This window comes from Mus caroli, unplaced genomic scaffold, assembly GCF_978045245.1.
Source record: "Mus caroli unplaced genomic scaffold, Mus_caroli_1 scaffold_19, whole genome shotgun sequence".
NCBI lineage: Eukaryota > Metazoa > Chordata > Mammalia > Rodentia > Muridae > Mus > Mus caroli.
In genome coordinates this window covers 49,174,827-49,197,212 of record NW_028227274.1, presented here as the reverse complement: position 1 = coordinate 49,197,212, position 22,386 = coordinate 49,174,827, and the positions used below count along the sequence as shown (strand labels likewise).

At 37.4% G+C, this 22,386-nt stretch overlaps 1 protein-coding gene across 2 annotated transcripts in view; it reads right to left on the bottom strand.

Moving 5' to 3' along the window:
- Positions 1–22,386, bottom strand: part of Prr16 (proline rich 16) — a 205,011-nt gene that overhangs the window by 54,051 nt on the left and 128,574 nt on the right. The window lies entirely within an intron of this gene.

The window sequence follows — 22,386 nt, the reverse complement described above, 5'->3', positions numbered from 1 at the left end:
AATGATGTGTATTAGAAGAAAAAATAAGCCCATAGTCATAATTGCCAATGAACAATGCAAAAAAAATCTTGAGAACAAAGTTTGACAACTTGCTAAGTGATAGTTTTATGCTGTCATCTGGTATCAGACTACTCAAAAGCAATGACAGAACCCAGAAAGCAATGGGTTAATATTTTTAAAGTGTGGAGAAGAAACAACTGTCTGCCCTCTTATGCCCAGTGGTAAATCACTTCCTAGACTGGCATGAAATAAATATATATGAAGTAACAACTGATCCTAACTGGAAACAAAGCAAGTGGGAGAGCCCTAGGTGTACATTAAGAATACAGACATGGAGCCATTAGACTGTGTCGAGGAAAGGTCAGTAAGGAACCTGGAGAACACATACCTAAATCTAAATAAGCATCCTTAGAATAATAGTCTCAGCAACTACTTCGTGACACATAAAACTATACAAGTCAAAGACAGCACAACAGAGAACAGAATGAGTGTGTTCTAACATTCGTTGTCGTAATTACCTGTAGAAACACTTACTGAGAATGTTAAATTTTGAATTTAGAAATAAGAATATATAGAAACCCAATGAGAATCTCTCAGGGTGACTGATTCCTGAGGTAAACAACTGTCTACTTCAAAGAAGTTAAGGGAACTCAACTATGAAAATGGAAGTTTCACCTCCAGGATTGTGAACGGAGGGTTTGAAAGACATACCAATTCATTAGCAATATGAAGGATAAAGATCTGCTTCATTTGAGGGAAATTTAATCTCTCTTGTTCATAACTTTTATTGTTTCTTTTAAAAGTCTTTGGAGGGAAAAGTAATTCCCACCCAATGATTGCTTCCCAGACTTTTGGATGTGCAATGTAGGGCTCTGGCAAGGAACCAGAACTCAAGCAGAATCTATTGTTAGGCATGGGCTTGGAGATGTGGAGCCCGTGTCTGCAGGCTAGCCAGTACATGTGCTTTACATTAGGGCTGCCCAACTATTCCTTGTATTTAAAAAATAACTGTCCTAAAAACAGAATAAATGAAACCAGAAAAACATGTTTACATAGTTTCTGTGCATGGCCCTTTCTGAAACAGATACCTGTCTTTAGTCCTTGGCTGTCAGCACATTGATGGTGTCTGAATTCAAAAGGAAAAACAACATGAGGTGAAAACAGAGGAATGACAGGTGAAAAAAAATCAAAGAAGCCAAGCTTGGTGTTCAACCATCCGGGAAGCAATCCATCCTCACATTCAAGGGAACATAAATTCACAAGGCAACCAAAGCAATTGAAGAAGTGATTGTAGTGTGCATATTGCTGTAAAGGAAGAATGTTAGCCCCGGAATAAACACTAGAGATGGCGAATACAGCTGAGATGGATAATTATTCCAAGAACAGGTAAAATCTACTGGTTAAAATGAAATTAAAGGTAGTATTCCTTTCATTTAAAATGGAATAAAAATGGAGAATTTTGGAGCCTTTGATTTGGTTTGTCTCTTTTATTTGAACAATGATTTGTGCCCATAAGGAATGGCCTGGGATTTACAGCTTCTAAGCATCAGTATGGTTCAGAATATTCTTGGAAGAGAAGCCTGATGAAACGCCAGTGTCCAGTAACACCTTTTGAGCCAAAGCAGCAGTAAGGCTCTATCCTTGTACTTTCCTGTGTGACCAGGCACAGTGATGGTTACACAATCAATCATATTTTTTAATAAATTACTAGTTTTTAATAAATCTTGAATGTAAGAAATGAACAATGATGCATTTGGGGACGCTATTTCATGTGGGTATGATGTGTATGGGTTCATCATTTTCTCCATCTGTCCACTCAAGATGCCTAGTAATGCATATTAAATAGTATCAGGGAATGTCGGTCTTTGAGTCCTATTTGAAACTTCTGTTGCTTGCAGTTCTAACTTATAATAGTAAAGGTATCTCATAGGATGCTATCAGTACGAGTGCTTCAGAGCACATGATTTCTACCCTCAGACTGACAGAATTAAGCAATGTTTGGCAGATAGCTATTGCTGGAACCAATGGCAGCAAAGAGGAATCGTGTGTAACTAGGACTAAGAAAAACTGAGTACCAGCCATGTCTCAAGTATGTAAAACTACATGTTTTGGGCTTAATTCCAATGAGACTTGGTTGCCTGGTCTGTAAATGAAGAAAATGATAAATTGCCCTGTGTAGAGTTATATGGAAAATCAAAAACAGAACCTTGTGAAGCTGAGTAATGAAACTGACTTTAAAGAGATGCATTACTTCTCTTCCTTGGGTGCAGATTAGGATTTTTATTTCTTATACCTTGCAGGCTCTCTGTCCATAAATGTAATGACACAATGGAGTTTCCAGCTTAACATTTTTTATTAAGGAGATGAACTAAATGAAGTTCAGATATTTATTTTCAAAATTAGATATTCTAATTCTCAGCAAGTATATTTTCCTATTGTGTCAACAATATGTTTTTTATGCTAGATCGCTGAAAATAACCTTTTACCTTTTATAATGTCAACTCTAGACAAAAGGCAAATATGCTGAAAACTTAAAATCTGCTTGGTTGTTTCTATCTATCTTTTTTTTCTTTTTTACAGTTTTAATGAGGCACAATCAGCATGTGGTAAAAACTCATCCAAATATGCATGATTTTTCTCTGGTAAACAACACTTAATACATTTTTTGAATCTTGTGTGGACATTGACAGCTTTAGAGAGCTGATGTCACCTCAAAAGACTTTTCATGGCCACATTATTGTAACTCCTAGTCTTAAACACTGACAATATAAATGCTGATTCATAAATTTACTTTCTGAATAATTTATGTAGATGGAATGATACGAAAATGTTATATGGTCTCTTTGGCTTTTTTTTATTATTGCAAATATTTTTAGGTTGATCTATATGTCATGTGTAAGTATTTGGTTCTTTGTATCATTAAATAGTATTTCATTGTATGAATACATCATATTTTTACCATAATATCAGCTGATGGGCATTTAGATTGTTTCCATTTTCAGGTATGGTGAATAATTCTGCAAAAGCAAAATTAAAACCAGGAAAAATATATATGAGTAAACTGATCCAAATTGACTATCCCTAATCTGAAAATGTGATAGCCAAATGCTAAAAAATCTGAAAACGTTTGAAGCCAACATAATGCTTTATATATCTGGATTCAGGAGAAATGTACATCTCACATTTTAAGACTCAGAATGCTAAATTGTTAATTTTGTGCAAATATTCTAAAATCTGGAAGCATGCTACCAAGCACTCTGGATAAAGGTCATTGGCCTTAAGTAATATCCAGTGAGCATACAGCTAGAGCTTCTTGGTGCTTAGGAAATGTTTTACAATTAACAGTAAAAGAGAGACTTAAACATTGGTCAATGCATGCTGGAGCTGTGTTCCTTGAGCTTCCAATATTATGTGTATAAAATTAGGTAAGTTTGTATCTGTGATGATTTGTATATGCTTAAGCTAAGAAGTAGCATTATTTGAAGGTGTGGCCTTGTTGGAGTAGGTGTGTCACTGTGGGATTGGCTTTTAATACACTTGTCCTTGCTGCCTGGAAGTCAGATTTCTCCTAGCAGCCTCCAGATGAAGATGTAGCACTCTCAGCTCCTCCTGAACCATGTCTACCTGGATGCTTCCATGTTCCTGCCTTGATGATAATGGATTGAACTTATGAAACTGTAAGCCAACCCCAATTAAATGTTGTACTTATAAGAAATGTGTTGGTCATGGTGTCTGTTCACAGCAGTAAAACACTAAGACAGTATCTTTCATGATTTCTTCCACTGTAGAATAGAGATGATGGTAGTGACTGTGCTGCAAGCTTGCCATGAGGGTTAAATTATGTAAATCATAAGTAGCACAGTACTTAAGAATGGGACTATTGTGTCTATGCGCCATTCATGTTGGAAATAAGTGAGTAGTATTGCTAACAAATATAACTCTTAGTTGTCTGAGTCTGTGTTCCCATTCAGAGATGCAAACCTCCTTCTTGATTGATACAGGAAGCTTTTAAGCAGCTTGTCTTTTTCTATGAAAGGGCAAAATATTTGTTTTCCAATCTAGTTCCTACCACAAAGCCACTAGGGAAGTAGAAACTCAAAGAGACTCTTAAAGACAGCATCTTGTTGGACCTAGAGACAAAGGATGACTAAATTCCTATCATCAAAGACTCATGATAATAGGACGTTAAACACACAGGAGAAGAAAGGGAATAGAAATAAATTGAAAAAGTACTATGATGTGTTTCTACTTAATTGAGTTAACAAATATAGACTGTTCATGATAAACAGAAGAAACAGCTAAATCTTAAATACTTGTAACCTCTTCTATTATCTTATTGCTCTTATGGAGTCAAGTCTACTAACTCTACATCTCAGAGGAGATGATGAAGGCACAGAGACACTGAGGTTTTAACCAGGAGCAGACATTACTAAGTGTGGAGCTGAGCTGCAAACCTGGCACCCCGGCTTTCTGGTTTGTAGTATCATAGCATGCTAAGTCAGTCACTTCGTTTATATTATAGCATGTTAAGTCACTTCATTTACTCAAAGTAAAAAAAAAGCTGATGGGAATGGAAATGAAATATTCTTAGATACTCCTCGAAAGCAAGTCAAAGTATGGTCAGTTTGTAGTAGACACAACCATTTCTTTACCTACCCTAGATTTACCTACCTAGATTGCCATACAAAAAGTACTACGTATGATTTCTACTAACTCCTCCTTTAAAATCATATTCTAATCTAATACTTGGGGGATCCATGACATGAGAGAATAATGAGAAATAGGAGATGAAAGCAGAGGTAAACATTAAACTGATAATAGAGTATTGTTAGCCCAGTTATCTTATTTGATGCTTAAAATAGTACAAGACCCATATGTACAGACAGATAAAGTGAGTGATGTGCCCAAAGAATGCAGCTAATTGGAGGTCAAGTTGGGTTCTGAATGCAAGCACTGTCAACACAGAATCCATTAGACAGCAAACTGCTTTCCAGTACATCCCAGGAAATCAGATCCTGGGACACATCAATGTTACAACATGAATGAGCTGGAACACGGGCAGTAATTACCTAAAACTACCAGAGAAAATCTGAGAACAGCAGATACAGTTCATTTGCCACCTTGGTTCTTGTTAAATCCCAATACCTTTCTATTCTCAACCTTCCCAGTGCCCCTGCCTCTTTCACTCACTATTGAGGACTATGATGATTGTTACTTAATTTTTTTTCCTCTCTCCCCCACAAAACTGCAGGGCCAGCATCTTTTCAAATACCAGAATATTCTGTAAACAGGCAAAAAAAAAAAGCTGAGTAGTTTTGCAGTCAAAGCACTATTTCATATTATTTTTCATTTTTATAGGAAAGATTTTCCCCGCATTAACCCCACGCAACAGGATATTCCATGTCCATAAGTGAACAGTACTCATGTTTATTGTTTTCTTCACACTGTACTCTTTAGAAGCACTACCATTAAGTTGCTGCAAATCAAATTCTATTCTGACACCTCAACTTTAAAGAACAAAAAAGAAAGAAATCATGCAAAAAGTACATTTAAACAGTGAGAAGTTGCTAACATATGGAGAGCTGACTTTTAAAGAATTACACTCTTGTCATGCTTTGCTCGCAGAAGACAATATCAGAGTGACAAATGAGACTTTTTTTGTAGCTTTTCTGTTTCTGGGTAACCAAACTAGCTCAAGATGGAATGAAGGGAAAAACCAGAGGTACAGACTCTCCTTCATTCCCTCCATATATACTACACTACACTGATACTTTTGAAGACCTTAAAGTCAGGCTTGCAAGGAAAGATGAGCTCCAGGCTCTTCAGAGCTTGTTAGGAGCCATCCAACAAGGAGGCAGGCAAACATATGGCCAAGGTGTTCCCTGGCAGCTAGGTAAGTATCAATGCGAAATACAGACAGTACAGTGAGTAGTGTTGTATCAGGCATCTCTGTTTGTGAGGAGAGACACATCAACCACAGAAGGTTGGATAAGGTGATCTGATCGGTTCACATGGACATCTTGGAGTCACATGGTACATGAAACAAGCCTCAAAGAATAGAAACGATGAGCCATGTACTTAGTATGTTCAAGGTTTGGCAGTGGGAGTGAGCTTGAGAAGCTCAGCAAGATACAAAAGAGATAAGTTCTGCATAGTAGGGTGTCAGGCAAGGGCAGCACAGCTTGATACTAGATGCTTTCTGTGGCCACAGACATTCACAGTGCATCAGTTACAATGTAGAGAGGCAAGGTTGAGAGAGAGACAGAGAGCCCTAGTGACAGAAGGAAATCATCAAAGTGCCTTATATAACCTGGCATGAATCCTTTCATATCCCAGTCTTTGTCAGTTACTTGTGTTAGGGAAAGTCCTTCATGGAGAGGATGGAGAGGGTACAGAATCTGGCTTTGGGGTCCAATGAGGACAGCTGAATTGGAAGATTCAGATGGCTAGAGTTGGGGAAGAAATGTGACATGGAGGAGACAGAGCATAGCTCAAAGCAAACATCACAAAAATGTGTAAAGTGCGAGCTGTGAAGACGAGTACATGAGATGAAGCAAGAAGAGTGTTCAGAACTTTGGAGGAAGCTGCTTTCAAGGCAATGGAATGGTTGCCTGAGAGTGGAGATAGCAAAAGAAAGCAGCCTTGCCTTAGCAAGCCTTGTCTTTTAGTCTTGATTTACTGGGGCCCAGTAAATATCTGATTTGTTTCCTGGTGACTTCAAATTCCCGAGTTCAAGTGATGCTGATGCCGCCTCGGCGTATCATTGCTGCGATACAGGCTCTGGTCTCCACACCAAAACCACAAAGCTTTTGAAGTGTTTGACATGTTCACTAAGCAATAACTGCGAGTAGGGCTGAGTTCAGGGAGAGGCAGGGACTAAAGCTAGATGTTTAGGAGTTCATCATCTATCTGCTGTTAGATACCAAGTTAGATTAGCAAGAAGGAGAGTAGAAGTATAGGAAGAGAAAAGGGAGGGAGGGTCGGTCGAGGGGAGGGAATAACAGGAGTAGGGCCCTTTCATATTTAAAGGCTGAGAAAACATAAACAGGATTCAGCAAAAAACCACAAATGCTGGTGGTCACTTAACCATCAGGGATTGTAGCTGGCCTGTATCATAGAGCCTTGCTTGCTGATTAAGGGGGACTTAAACAGTGATGCTCTGACATAACTCCTTTAGTTGTTTTGACTTGACAACAAAACTAAGCAACCCCACCTCATGAGTGCATTTTCTAAAGATGATCAATCACCTGCCCCGTCTGCGAGAACAGCAACATAATCACAAGGCTGATCTGCTCCCTCAGCTGCTGCAGCCTTGCTGTCACCAAGCTCATAATTCGTCACTGTTATCATATTCAAGGTCACTCTTGGTGACAAATGCATTTAAGATAAATTTCATTTTCTGTTTTATTGTGGAACTGCATGATATTTCAAATTTCTGTTATCCATTTCTCATCTTCTTTTTAGTTCACAAAACAGCCTGTTTACCAAGCTCACCAATTTGCCTGGCCTTCCTTGGAGATTCAGATAATTATTCAGTATTATGTCAGTTTTGACCTAATACAATTTTAGCTTCTCCCTACTATGATCTGAGATTCTTATTGTATAGTTTATTGACTTCTAGCTTTCCTCCAGTTTGTTCCTTACTATTACAGAACAAAGACTTGCTCTCTCTTTTTATACTCATAAGCTGAAAACTTTTTAACCCTTTCCTATCTTATTTTTAATACAGAACCTTTGTATACTTAATAAACTTAACATTATTAAGTATGACATAAAAGAATTACAGGATCTGAGATTTCCTGAAACTATTCAATTTTAGCTTAACTAAGAATGATAAAGCCATCAGAAGACTATGTTTTTATATTTTGAACTGGACACTTGGAATATTCCTTCTGTCTCAGAGTTCAATACAGTCCACTGAATCTATTTCATTAGAATCCAAGCATAATAAAAAAACCATTTTTGAGTGATAATTGGTCCTCTGGTATTTCTAATATGATTAAAATCAATACTATATCATACAATAGTTTCTCTGTCTGGCTCAATGCAGCAAATATTTCATATATTTTTGGAAAACCGATAGTCCTTATAACGATGTCAGGACCCTGGAGGACTTTCCTGTCACTAATTCTCACAAAGTCCTACTTCGGTTAAATATTGCCTGTCAAATTTATGTCAGCAGTGAATTTATCTTTCCAAGTACACTGAACTAAATTTATGGTTAAATATTTAGCTCTGAATGTTTTACTATAAAATTATAGTTTAGTTTAAGCATTGTTTCATTATTTAATTAAGGACATGAACCATTTAAACTACACAAAATGTTGAGTTTGGAGACTGCTCTTTTTGTCTCCATATCACATCTTCATGAGGTCATTTCCAAATATATTTACTAATGCAATACCAATTTTCCACCCTCAAATATTAGTTACTTTAATCAAGGGTCTTCTGTGTATAAGAAAACTTTGTCATATTATAGATAGTAAAATTTCATTACAGTAAAAAAAAAGGTAAGCTTCAAATTTTTAATGTTGGTCTGCTGTTTCCATAAAAGCCATTTGAAGTTGGCAGGAGATACGCGCCCTAGTTACTTTCTATAGGGTTCATTTCCTCTTACAGCATACAGTTTGTCATGAAGGGAAGTTAAGGACAGGAAGTCAAGGCTTGAAGCTGAAAGCAGGAATTGATGCAGAGCCCATATAAGCATGCTTACTGGCGTGCTCCCTATGACTTCCTCAGCCTCCTTCCTTATAGCCCCCAGGACCAGGTGCCTAAGAATGGTATCACTCAGTGGACTGGGATGTCCCACATCAATCATCCATCAAGAAAGCTTGCCTACAGGCCAATCTTATTGAGATATAAGAGCTATCTCTGTTGAGGGTCCCTCTTTCCTGATGACCCTTATTTGTGTCAAGTTGGAAAAAAAAAACAATAAAACTAAACACAAAACACAGAAATGGTGTCTTAAAATTTTGGTTCACTAAGCCAAATACAGGTCTTTGAAATTTAGTCTAAATAGGCCATAGGAATTCAAATTGAGTAGGTGACTTGCCAAATATAAGTTGGTAAGTTAATTTTAGTGTTGGAATTTGAAATTAAAAATTGTGAAACTTCATGGTGAGTTCACACTATTCATTTTAAAAGTAGGCAAACCACAGTAGTTCCAATTGTATTTCCATGGGTCTTGCGTAACATAGAGAGAGATCAAATTGTACCTGTACAATATCATTAAACAGTTTTCGTTTAACCTGGTCTATAAAGTCTTGTTGAAGTCACTTCCAAAGAAGAATATTAGCATTGATAAATTCCACATAGTGTCTCTTCGTATTTTATACTAACTAGAATGAGTTTAAATGAATGTTAGACTCACAACACAGCTCCCATATAACTGTTTGAAAGTGCAACTAATGAGCAGGCAAGTGAGCTCAGTGGGTGAAAGGGCTTACAGTGGAACCTGATAACGTGAGTTGGATCCCTAGCAACCCTTAGCGGAAGGACACTACTAACGCCTCGGATATATCCTCTTTCCTCCATATGTGTCTGTACTACTTGCATATTTCACATGTCTACCCATTTAATACACACACTATTAAGAAATAAGAAAATTTGAAGCATAATTACTATCATCTCACAGATAAAAATTATTCATCAATTATAGTCTCCCATTTATTATAGAGAAATTGTTTCAAAGAAACTTAAGGAAAAATTATTCCTCACAGGAATTCATTCCACATCATACCGTACAGTGCAAGACAAGAGCTGTAACTGGTTGCAGCCATTGCCAACCTGCTCGTGTACCCACAGTGCTTGAGATTACACAGATATCTTTGTCTTTCAGAGCTAATAAACATACTCTTCTAGTACAATAGTTGACTGCTCGTGGCATCTTTTAGATTTTACTAAAATGGGGACATTTAACCTCTACCATAAGCACTGTCTCAAATGATTACCTCCGAAGCATTAGTGCTTCAATAATAGGTCTATAGTCTTTTTTACACAGAAAAATACTGAAACCAATATAACCCTCTCAGGCAGCTGTCTTGTGATGAGAAAACAGAAAACTTCAGCAAAGGAATGCTTGACCTCGCATGCTTTCAGTTCATAAGGAGCTCTTAACGATAAAGAGCCTCATGATGACTTGTGCTGCCACCAAGGCCTGGCCCTAGTAACAATAAATTCTCTGCAAAAATCAATATTTAAGTATAAATGAGCACTTAATTTGCTTAGTTTTCAATTATCACATATATTAATATTGAAAAGGACAAATTGGTATGCCATCGTTAATATGTAAGAAGACAGTTGTGAAAACATAGAAGTTTTGTTCATAAACTGTGAGTTTGTAAGGCGTACAAACTAATCTGGCCACTGCGAAATTTTAATGCTGTAATTTAATAAATACAATAAACATCCCTTAATTTTTTTAGCTAGAGTTTTAAGTAAATGTTGATATAACTCATAATTATTATTACCATAGCTACCTCCTCCCTACGAATATGAACACAAAAAGACTAAAATATATGGTGATTTACATAATGATAACTAGTATGATTGTTAATTATCATATTCATTATTCTTAGTAATTTTAATATTCAAACAGATCTTGATAATAGCACCTTTTGTGCAAACTGTGAGCAGAAATATTATATGTATTTGCATTTTCTTCGAAGTATTGCCATGGGCTATTTACAGTTCTGAAAGCATGTCAAAGGTGGGATAGGGCTTCACAGGCATTTCCTGGTGTCCTTGTGTCACTACCCACCTAGGGCTCTGTTTCCCTATTTGATCATATGAGATGGGAGTGTGGGGGCAAGTTATTGGGCTTTTGTTAAAAAATAAATAAGTATTGGAAACACTAATATTTACTTTAGAATTTCCAAATCATGATAAAAGAAGATGATGAACTTATGTGTGGAATAGTTGGGGAGCATGAAGCATAGGTTGGTGGAAGGAAGTATAGGAAGGAAATAAATGCCATGTGTCACATATCATGAATAAAAACATGAAAACTCTGCGTATGGGTCATTTAATCAAGTATTACTGAATACTATAGCAAACACTGTAAACTTTCTTATAATCATCATTGAATTCTGACCGAATATTGCGGAGTATTTCTATCCAATTCCCATGGAAATATTAATACCAGCTCTGTGTATGGTAATACGGAAAAGAAGAGGCAGAAGAGGCAGTCAGCCACAATGCAGATATAAACACCCCATTCAGCATAGCAGTGTGCAATGGCCTCTAAATAGAAGGTTAAAAAAAGTAATCTTCAAATAAGTGAAGAAATCTCACTTCCCAGATACTCCCATTTGTTGTCTTAGGTACCAATAGGATAAGTAGCTCATATGCACCAAAGACTGCTCTATCAAAGTGATTAAATATTGAGGCAGAGGCTAGGTAAACTCTTGGTTGAAAACAGCTTGAAGATTCTAAGTTCCAAATGATGCCTTTAATTCGTGTGCTATGAAGTTATGTTCAATCTAGAGATATTAGAATGTTGCCCCTGGAAGATGCAGATTCTCTTCCTACCGTATACCTAAGGTAACAGTTCGGTTTTGCAAACACTGGTGCTGTTGGAAGTAATTATTCAAGTTAGTTATGAAAACATAGAGAAGAGTTATTTGGTTATTCACTCATTTATTCATTAACTGTTCATGGAGCAACTTGATGGATTCACTCTGAGAAGACAGAGACAGAGAGAGAGGGAGGGGGGGCAGGGACATGGGGAGAGAGAGAGAGACAGAGAGAGAGAGAGACAGAGACAGAGAAAGAGCCAGAGAGACAGAGAGACAGAGAGAGACAGAGAGAACTCCAACCTTCATGGAACTCAACATGAACTAACATGAGATGGAATTTGAGAAAGGGCATTTTTTAACCTTATTGATGCTCTCTGTATTGTTTCACATTTCATTTAATTACAAAAATCCTTGAATTTTTAGTAAAGCAAAGCAAAGTTTTACATTTGAATATACTAGATGCTTTAACTTCTTTATTCATCCATTTTAAGAGTTGGCAAATTCTTGTTTAGTGCTACAGGCTAATACTTCCAAATGTGGAAAATATGAAAATAAATCACTCACATAGCCCCTGTCAAATGTTTATTGTGTGCCCCTGGATTATAGGAAACATCTCTGTTAATAACTAATTATAAGTTTGATTATAAGTTATGAATTATAAATAATAACCGAGCTAATAACATTGTGCAGACACTAATTACTCAGTATTAATTCTGTAGTTAAACCACTTAACAGAATCAAGATTCTAAAATCAGGAGAGCAGGAGCCAGCAATATGCCTCAGCGAGTAAAGGTGCTTGCTGCCAAGACTTGAAGGGAATCCTCAGAAATCACATTAATTTGGAAGGAGGGAAACAACTCTAAAAGTTGTCTGTCTGGCCACTGTAAATATGCCATGGAACATGTTCTTACACACACACACACACACACATAAATAAACAAACAAATGAGTAAATAAAATTTAACTATTAACTGCAACCAAAGTTTCCAAACATATTTCATATTAATCTGTAGTGAGTACTCCAGATAATATTGAAAGAATTTGGAGAGTTACAAAGCTATAATACTACAATGAGAAAGTAAAGCTTTAGAGCAAGTTGCAGCATAGAAGCTGGATTTGTTGTGAAGAAGCTGACCCTGTAGGAATTCTTTATTTGGAGAAAGAATCTGGAGACCCTGTCAGGACTTGAGGTGGGAGGGCATTGACAGGGACCATTCACTAGCGATAACATAAATATGGTCTTAAAGGGAAAGAAAACCCAGAAAGAGGGAGAGCTTAAGCAGAAAGCACTAGAGAGGCAACCATCATACATACAGTAACAACGTGGTGGGGACAGGGGTTATTAGGAGCCTTCTGGAGAAATATGCCCATAAAGAAAACATTTAATTCTTACATCCTTTTAGGGATGGAGGGAACTTCCACACCATGTGATTTATCTCAAACTAGCTTACACAAGGGAGAGCTCAGAGGAGCCATGTACAATAAACTGGTCAGTTTTAGTCTCATTCTCTTGGTGCAATAAAACAGTTTGACCAAGAACAACTTAAGCGGGGGAAAGGATTTATTTGGCTTAGACTTCCAGTTCAAAGTCTATCAGGGACTCAAGGCAGGAACTTGAATGTATCCCTATAAAAGAATGCTATTTGCTGGTTTACATACATTTTCCTGCCCAGCTAGCTTTCCAGTATTGCCCAGGTCCACCTACCCATGGAAGGTAATACCTACATTTTCTGGGGTTTTTTACAGCTCTTACCAGTCAAGACAATGACCCACAGACATGCTTACAGGTCAATCTAATTTAGGCAATCCCACATTTGAGACTGTCTTTTTTTTTCCTGAATCTAGGCTATGTCAAATCAACAGTCCAAGATAACTTTGACAGTATGTTACCATAAATCATGCTCTGTTAGGTCACCACACAACATGGCTTCTTTGTGTCTTTGTGTCTCAAAGAGAGATCTATAAAGGGCTGTAACATGATTTTTTCAGGCTATAGGGTCTAGCCTCTTAGAGTGACTAGTTTCTTTAAAAAAAAAGAGCTATACTACTGGAATGAGAAAGACCCATGACCTGACACAAAACAATTAACTTTTAAGAGATTGTAGCCTATAATTAATATGTTACAAGGAATGTACATACCTTTACTCTCCTCTCTCTCTGAAAATAGCTATTTAAAAAATAACATTAAACATAAAGACTCGACGGCCTATGGAATTGTGCAAGAAAATAGGAATTCTCTTGATCAAGAATGTTTCTCTCGTTCTTCATAACACTACAATGGTGAGTGATGTTCAAACTAAGAAAGAACTGGCTTCCCAAGCTAATTGTAACAATGAAATAAGCTATACAGGAAAGGCCTGAACAGGTTTCATGCTCTGCCAAGGGTTTTTGTTTCTGTGATTGAGTTGGAAGAGCAGGAAAGGACAACACACGTCCAAATCTGTGTCAACCGCGTTTCTCAAAACACTGAGTATAAAATTCTGAACTCAGCCCTCAAGGTTGGACTATGAATTTCCTTGGAGGGCAGCAGTGCCACAGGCTGCAGTAGTTGGCGAGCCTAAGATCCTCCCTCCCAACAAAGTACAAGAGCCAAAATGTAAGCACACCTCCAGACTCTCTCAGCTTATAATTACCACCGTTTTCTTTTTCCGTTTTGACACTGTATACTCCTTTCTGCTGCTTGGCTGAAATGTCTGGCTTTGTGCAGTGGAAAAACCTATTACCCAAACCATTCCAAGCAAAACGTGTGATCTTATTCTGCACTAGTACTTTCCTGCCAACTATAAGCTGAACAGTTCCTTCCTTCATTCTCCTCTCTGAACATACCTTAGAAGGTTTTAGACAAAGCCAAGCTAACTAAGATGGAAAAAGTTTCAAGTGAGTAATCAAACTGCATTTCAATTATGAGAGGACTGGTGTCTACTTAACTCATGCTTGGCACTGGTTATTGGGAAACAGGAGAACCTGAATTTGTTCAAGGGGAGAATAGCAACTTATGTTCCTAACAGATGTACATTGTGCATTGTGCATTTGCATTTTTGGCCCTCGCAGAATGAATCAACATCACAATCTGGTTTGAAAACTCCACCCAAAGTGTTTCCTTTTCTCTCCAAAGTCAAGATACAAAAATCCCACAGTTTGAGAACAGAATATTGAGTAGATTTCTCAGGATTCATGGTTAAGTTTCACACAGAGCTTACCACCGTATCTTGTCTCCTTTATGATCAATGACACGTGTTTTTAAAATGTGTCACATGGGCAGGAGTCACAGATGTGTTATGGAAGAAAAATAAATGTTTTAGTGTTAAGCCATCATATTTATCTAGGAAAATGCCCATAACCCATAAGCTACAAATATCCCTCAATTGAATCCATGTGTGTGGAAATGCTTTGGTAAGGAAAGCTTTTTTCAAATGCTAATCATTATCTCACTGGCAGGATGGAAAGTCCCTTCAGAGAAGAGGTACCTTCCACTCATCTTTGTAGCACAGGTTTCTGAGAATCAAAGTAGGTCTGTGTGCTGGCTTAGCACACTTAATTAAACTTCAGTTAGGTTAAGTGGGCGAGGACAGTGGGAGTCTCAACCTGATTTCTTCAATAAGCCATAAAACGTAAACTCCTGAGAAGCAGTTCTGTCTCATTGCCCTTGATAGTGGCCTCTGTGAAAAGAAATGCATTCATCAAACATCAACCATGAAACAACAATCAACCTCAGAAAGCTACAAAATAAATATCACTATAAAAATTAATTGGACAAGACCGATCCTATACATGAAGAACCAACGTGAACTAAATCCCTATTGAAAGCTTATATTGCCTTTTTTTCCTAATTAGAAATCTACATACGTAAGCTCTATTAATGCCTTTCAGGAATTTTAGTCATAAATTTTAGTAGAATGTCTAAAAATTATTGTAAAAAATAAAAAGCATTCCCCACCAAACAACAAAATACCACTCACGTTTTAAGAAAATGAACAAAGAGGAAGATAGAAAGTGCTCAATTTTAAATGAATTTCAGCTTAAATATGACCAAAAGAGATGCTAAAGTCTGATCATAAAGCACACTTCTCATTTACAAGGCTTATTCCATTTCATTGTAAATTCTATGATTATTCAGGACATCAGTGACCAAATACAGAACTGGATACTGCTTTAAAAAGTGTATGCTTTATTGATAGATTTCCTTCACTTTTAGAGGAAGACATACTTTCATCACATTCCAATGGTAAACACAGGGGCCGGGCACATAATTGCATTGGATGCAGTCCACTCTGCTGTGTTAGCAGCTGCATGACTTAGTTGTGATCTTTGTGAAGCATGCACAATGCCCAATGAAAGTCAGAGGTGCAGAACACAGTACAGCTCTAATAAATCCTTAACCACTTGATCCCACCAGTTAAATGCTCATAATGGTCTTCCAGGATCAATATCTGATCAATTCCATTGTGAACTATTGTGAAGGAAAATATGAGCTAGTAATCAGTAATGGATTTGTGGCAGTAATGCCCATACATACTTCACCCAGTACAATTAAAATAAACAAACATTTAAAACACAATTAAATAATAATATATATTTTGAAAATATTTTGCTTGAAAGTATATTTAGCTGTAATCTATTACCTGGGAATTGAAATATTATGTTGCCACATTAAGTACACTGCATTTAGGTTTTTATATAGAATATTTCAAAGCAGTATTAATTGAAGGTCAGTTCAGTGTCTCATTCTGTTATAGGATATATTCAATAATAAGTATCAACTATATAGCAATGGAGGAAACTTTCCTATCCCTAAGTACATTAAATGCTAAGGAACCAGTTTTCCATCTGTCTTTGAATTAGTGTTCCAGAGTGCTAAAATAGGCTTCTGGAGGGAGTCACACGTGAATATTGGAGGGCACAGTCCACCCAAGTTAAATGTCCCTGTTTATGTTGGGCAGGCAGAGCAAAGCGGGGGCTGCACACAAAGAGTCCATCTCAGGGAGGTCAGAGAGTCTGAACAGCTAAGCACAGGGTAAGAGTCACTAACTCTGCAGCAGTGGGAACAGAAAGCAAACTGTAGAAGCGTTTCACAAAATTTAAACCATTTTTGTCAGGGAACAGAAATGAAAGTGGAGTAAAGTTTATCAGGCAATAAAAACATCATTTTTCATTTTACATCTCAGTCATTTAATTGCATAAGCAGTTACAAACTATATACACACTGTGTTCACAAATAAGACTCAAAACAAAACAGAACAAAATAAAACCAAAAAAAAAAATCCTCCCCAAAAGACAACAACAATAAACCCCAAAACCATACAGTCAAAAGGAGAGGAAATAACTTGACATTAATTACATTATTCCTACCTTCATACTTGTGATTTAAGGAGGGGTGTGTGTGAGTATGTTTGTGTGTTTGTGTACACGTATATGTGTGCATTTCTGAGTGTCTATGAGTATCTCTGTGTATTAGAGTGGGTGTGCGTGTGTGTTTGTGTGTTTGCACAGTGTGTATCTCTGAGTGTCTATGTGTTTGTCTATGTGTGGGGGAGTGTATATGAGTGTGTGTGAGTGCACATGTGCTTGTGCAGATGTGGTGTGTGCATCTTGGAATATCTGTGTATGCATCTCTGTGTGTGTGTGTGTGTGTGAGAGAGAGAGAGAGAGAGAGAGAGTCTGTGTGCATACATGTTCATGTGCAGACATGGTGTGTGAATCTCTGAATGTCTATGTATGCATCTGTGTGTGTGAAACAGAGGGGTGAAAGAAAGGGAGACAGAGAGAGAGAGAGAGAGAGAGAGAGAGAGAGAGAGAGAGAGAGAGAGAGAGAGAGAGAGAGAGAGAGAGAGAGAGAGAGAGAGAGAGAGAGAGAGAGAAGAGAGAGAGAATGTGATGCGTAAGTATCTGATTTCTGCCAGAACAAGGCGTCATGTGTCCTATATTACTATTTGTTTAGTTTTTAAGAGAGAATATCTCTCTCCAAACCTGGGGTTCTTTTTGTCCAGCCAAGCTGGAAGCCAGCAACCCCTAGCAATCCTTCTGTCACCTCACTAGTAGATGGCAGTGTTACAGGATTTTGCTAGATAATCAGTTTGTTAAATTGATGGTGTTATCCAAGCCCAGGCCTCATAGTCTTCCAGGAGATACTCTTACCTACTAAACAGTCTCAAGCTGTTTGAGTGTGTGTGTGTGTGTGTGTGTGTGTGTGTGTGTGTGCATGTGTGTGTGTTGGGTGTCTCTTCTTACTTATATTAAAACTTCTCTTTGCCTCATCTTGCATGAATTTTATCTCCCTTCTGAGTTTATCATACAATAATTTTGCAAGCATCCTCAATATTTAAAAAGGGAAGCTCAGTGAATCAATCTGCAAATAATATCCTTTATCTGTTTTTACGAACGCATATTAGAATTTACCAGGACATCAGGGGAGAGTGGACCTTACTAGTTATGACCATAAAGTGCTTTTCTTTCCTTCCTTTCTTCCTTCCTTCCTTCCTTCCTTATTTCCTTCCTTCCTTTCTTCTTCTTACTTTCTTACTTACTTTGTGTTTGTTTTTGAAATAGGTTTTTTCTGTGTAGCCTTGGCTGTCCTGTAACTTGCTCTCTAGACCAAGCTGGCCTCAAACTCACAGAGATTTGCCTGCTGAAATTATAGGTGTATATCATAACCACCTGGCAATGATAGAGTTTCTATTTGGGGTGATAACAAATTTGAAAACAAAAAGTGGTGTTGATTACATAATATTGAGAATATAATTAATCCCTAACATGTACACCTAAAATAAATAGGAAAAACCATATATATATATATATATATATATATATATATGTATATATATATATATATTTTTTTAAAGCTAATTGTTTGCTATACCAAATTCATTGATTTGTATAAACTTGCAAGAAACCTTGTCTTAGCAGTTAGAGTTGTCAACATGAATCTGTTGAAGCAGTTGCAGTTCCGTGATTGAACTATATCTCAGCCTGACTCTGGTTAACCTATGGCTATGTCTCTGAGAAACTCTATTGATTGCTAATGGACATAAAAGAGATGGGGATACTATTTGTGATGACTTCCCTAGGCATCTGCTCCTGAGCTGTATAATCAGGCTAAGTGAGAGTGATACCTGAGAGACAGCCAGTTAGCAGCTTTCCTTCAAGGTCCTAAAAACACACAAGCAAGCAAACAAACAAAAACATAGATGTCAGAGCCTGTGTGGGATTATGTGTGCTAGGCACCATGTGGGTGTGTCTGCCCATGAAGTCTAGAATTCCCTGTAATTGGTTTTCCAAGTATTTATAAGCCACTGAATATGGGTACTGGAAATTAAACCTGTCTTTGCAAGAGCAGTAAATATCCTTAATCACTAGGCATGACTCTTGTTTCTAGCTTCTTGCCTTGAGTTCCTACTTTGACTTACTGTAATTGTGACCTGGAAGTATAAACCAAATAAATTCTTTCTTCCCCCATATTGCATTTGGGTAATATTTTGTAACTCTAGGAGAGAAAACAACCAGAGCATATCTAAAGTGAGTAATTTTTAAGAGAGAATATCTTCTCTTATGGAAAAGTAGCTTATGAAAAAACCTGATCTTTCTCGGATGAAACACCAGTCTCTGCCACATATGGAGGCTTCCTAGGACTAACTTTCTTCACAGAATACTGAGGTCAGCAAGCAGAAACCTTCCTTTGGATTCCTTTCTGATTTTATAGAAATATGACAGGGACCAAGGGTCTACTTTACACTCCAGAAAGTACAATGAGAAGGCTACTCATAGTTTTCCTGTCAAATATAAAACAGAACCTGCCTCATGGCCAAAAAACAGGCTCTCTACAAGTTCATAGGCCTTGTAACCATCAAAACCTTCATGTTAAAGCAACCCAGATTGCAACTGAAAAGCTATCCGTAAAACAGCACAATAAAATACTTCAATTAATTAACTGGATTTATACTAATTTATTCAGAATATTAGAATACAAAGTCGTAACTTTAAAAAAAATGTTGATTATGAAATTAAGGCTCTTTACAATTAGCAGTCACTTTGAAAACAGAACTGCATCATGCTTTGTTTTGCTCTTTTGCATAAGTGGGATATTTTTCATTAACGATCCTCACCTCTGTCTTCTATGTTGAATATTAATTTATCACAGATTCCAAACCCAGTGTGGTTTTCAGTAGCAAGAGGCATCTGGTCTAAGTGCAAAGGCAGAGCCAGGACCTTGTCAGGAAACCTGTTCTGCATGAGAGTGACACATTTCCTCCATCAGAGGATCCTTTGGAGAAGCTAACTGAAGAAAACGAGGGGGGGGGGAATGTTAAATAGTATTCCCCTCTTGGGTTTCAGAAACATTTGCATTTCTACATTTCTCTCACCAACTTCTGTCAAACATGAAACACTGGATGTGTTTTTTAGGCAACAAAAAGAAACATGGGATTTTGAGAGGAGTAAGAAAAGTCCAGTTTAAAACATACCCTATTGAATCTAAAGTTCATTTAGCTGAATGTATACATTGGCACACTGATAACAACATCCAGGCAAACATATTAAATGGCAAGATCGTTGCCACAAAAACCCTATCATGATTTAAAGTACTTACAAGCAAGCAAACACAAACTTCCTTACCATGCCTGGAGAGCTGGTAATAGCTGGTATGAAATCGCTTTCTTTGTTAATGAGACTATCAAAAGGTGAACACTGAAAAGACTCAGAAGTTTGTAATTATTATTATTTTGTTGTTGCAGGGGGGAGTTGTGCGGCACACCTGTGTGTGTGTCTGTGCCCGCATGTGCATATGTGGGTCTGTGTGTATGTATACATATGTGCATACATATGTGCATACATATGTATGTAAGAATGAAAGAGAAGAAGAGGTCATAGATGGGAGGAGGGGCAGTAGCACACATGGAAGGCAAAGGGAGATATAACGGAAGACATGAAGCAATTATATTTCATTAAACCTTTAAATAATACTTTTATAGCCTTAAAGGAAAATAACTTCAGATAGGTATTACAGATGCTAAAACCCGAGGAAGCACAGAATACCCACTCTTTGCCAATATCAACCCCCTGGGATGCATCCCTGTTACTATATACATAATGCATGCCTTTAAATCTTAAAACAGAAATATTCATTTCTCTAATGCACCTTAAATTACCCAGTGATTTATTCTAAGACAGAACACATTAGCACTGGTGAATTTAAGAACTTAATAGCTTAATGCTAGAGTTCTTGTCTCCCTGGGTTTGGTCCCAAGCTTGGATGAGGTACATTTGAGCACACTAAATTGTATTTGTTGTTTGTTTATCTATTTTATGATTTGTATGAGTATCTGATGCACGCTTTTGGTGTATCTACATCCGTGGAGTGTAGAGGAACACATGTAAGGTGAAATGTTATCACTCTTCACCTCATTCCCTTGAGTCGAACTCTCTCACCAAATATGGAGATAGGCTGGTGGCCAGTAAACCCCAGCGATCTGCCTATTATTGTCCCCTCATCGCATTGGTAGTATATCAGGTACTTATTGTCACCCATAGCATTTTACCTGGACACTGGGGATTTGAACTCTGGTCTTCATGATGTACAACAAGCACTATTTACACACTAAGCCATCTCTCTAACAATATGCATTTTATTTTTATATAGCAATTTCTTACCCTTTTCTAAAGGCTGCCATCCTCGATCTCTTTAAACACAGTATATTTTAAGTTTTTTTTTCACAATGTTAGAAAACTCTCTCATGTCCCTTTTAGCATAAGTTGTTGATGCTGTTGTCTAGATTTGCATCAGACTTCTTCGCCAGAGTCATCAATTTTTGAGGTTCTTTTGTTGGAGTTTTGCCTTACATTCTGCATCTATTTTTCTCAATTACCTGCCTCATAGCCAGGACACCTTCAGTTTTAAAATCCTGGCTTCACACCACATTGTCTGTTTGTTCATTATGGCCTGGGTTTTCTTTCATTTTATTTGCAATATAGTCTTATACATCTTATGGTTCATTGCAGAGGTTCACAGTTGTTTGACAGGCAGATCTGTTCCTAAGATACTCTGAGGCAGTGGTTCTCTACCTGCCATTGCAACTCCTTTGACAAACTTCAATCTCCAAAAATATTTACATTACAATTCATAACAGTCACAAAATTACAGTTATGAAGCAGCAAATTAATTCTATGGTTGGGGGTCACCTCAACATGAGGAACTATATTAAAGAGTAGCATCATGAGGGAGGTTAAGAACCACTGCTCTAAGATCTGATAGCTTCTAGATCACAGGGCCACAGGACACTCATTTACATCTGCTACAGTTGTTTCAGCCTTGAAAATTTAGTCTGATACAGACCCCTAGTAGACTGTCTATTCCTGGAAGTTTCTGTTAGCTCAGAGTGGTATGCACATTCTGCCTTCATGATAGTAGCATTCATTGGTGGCCTTGCTGTGTTCCAGTTCAGACCTCTCATTTCTGTTGATCTGGAACTCAAAGCAGTGGGCGATGGACATACTTAGTCTGGCAGAGGATGTCAACATTCCATATGGATGATGAGGAGCTCTAGAACCCTACCTACACTACCACTGCTGAACTAATAGGTTCTGAAAAAGGTGAGAATTCCTTCTCTTGTCTACACACTGATGACTCCACAGGATGTAAGGGATATGCAAAGCTGTGGTCATGCAGATTGCCTTGGCTAAATTCAGCGGAGTCAAAAAATAAAACAAAGCACAAAGAGACGGATCTCAGGAAAAAGCTTGAGGGAAGAAAGGAGGTGAGGTTGACTGAAATGGGTAGAACATAAGAGAATGTAGGAGAAAAGCAATCACAAGACACTATATATATGTCACAATTTGAAAGTTGAAACTAGAATATAAGGAAATAATAAGGAAACCAGCC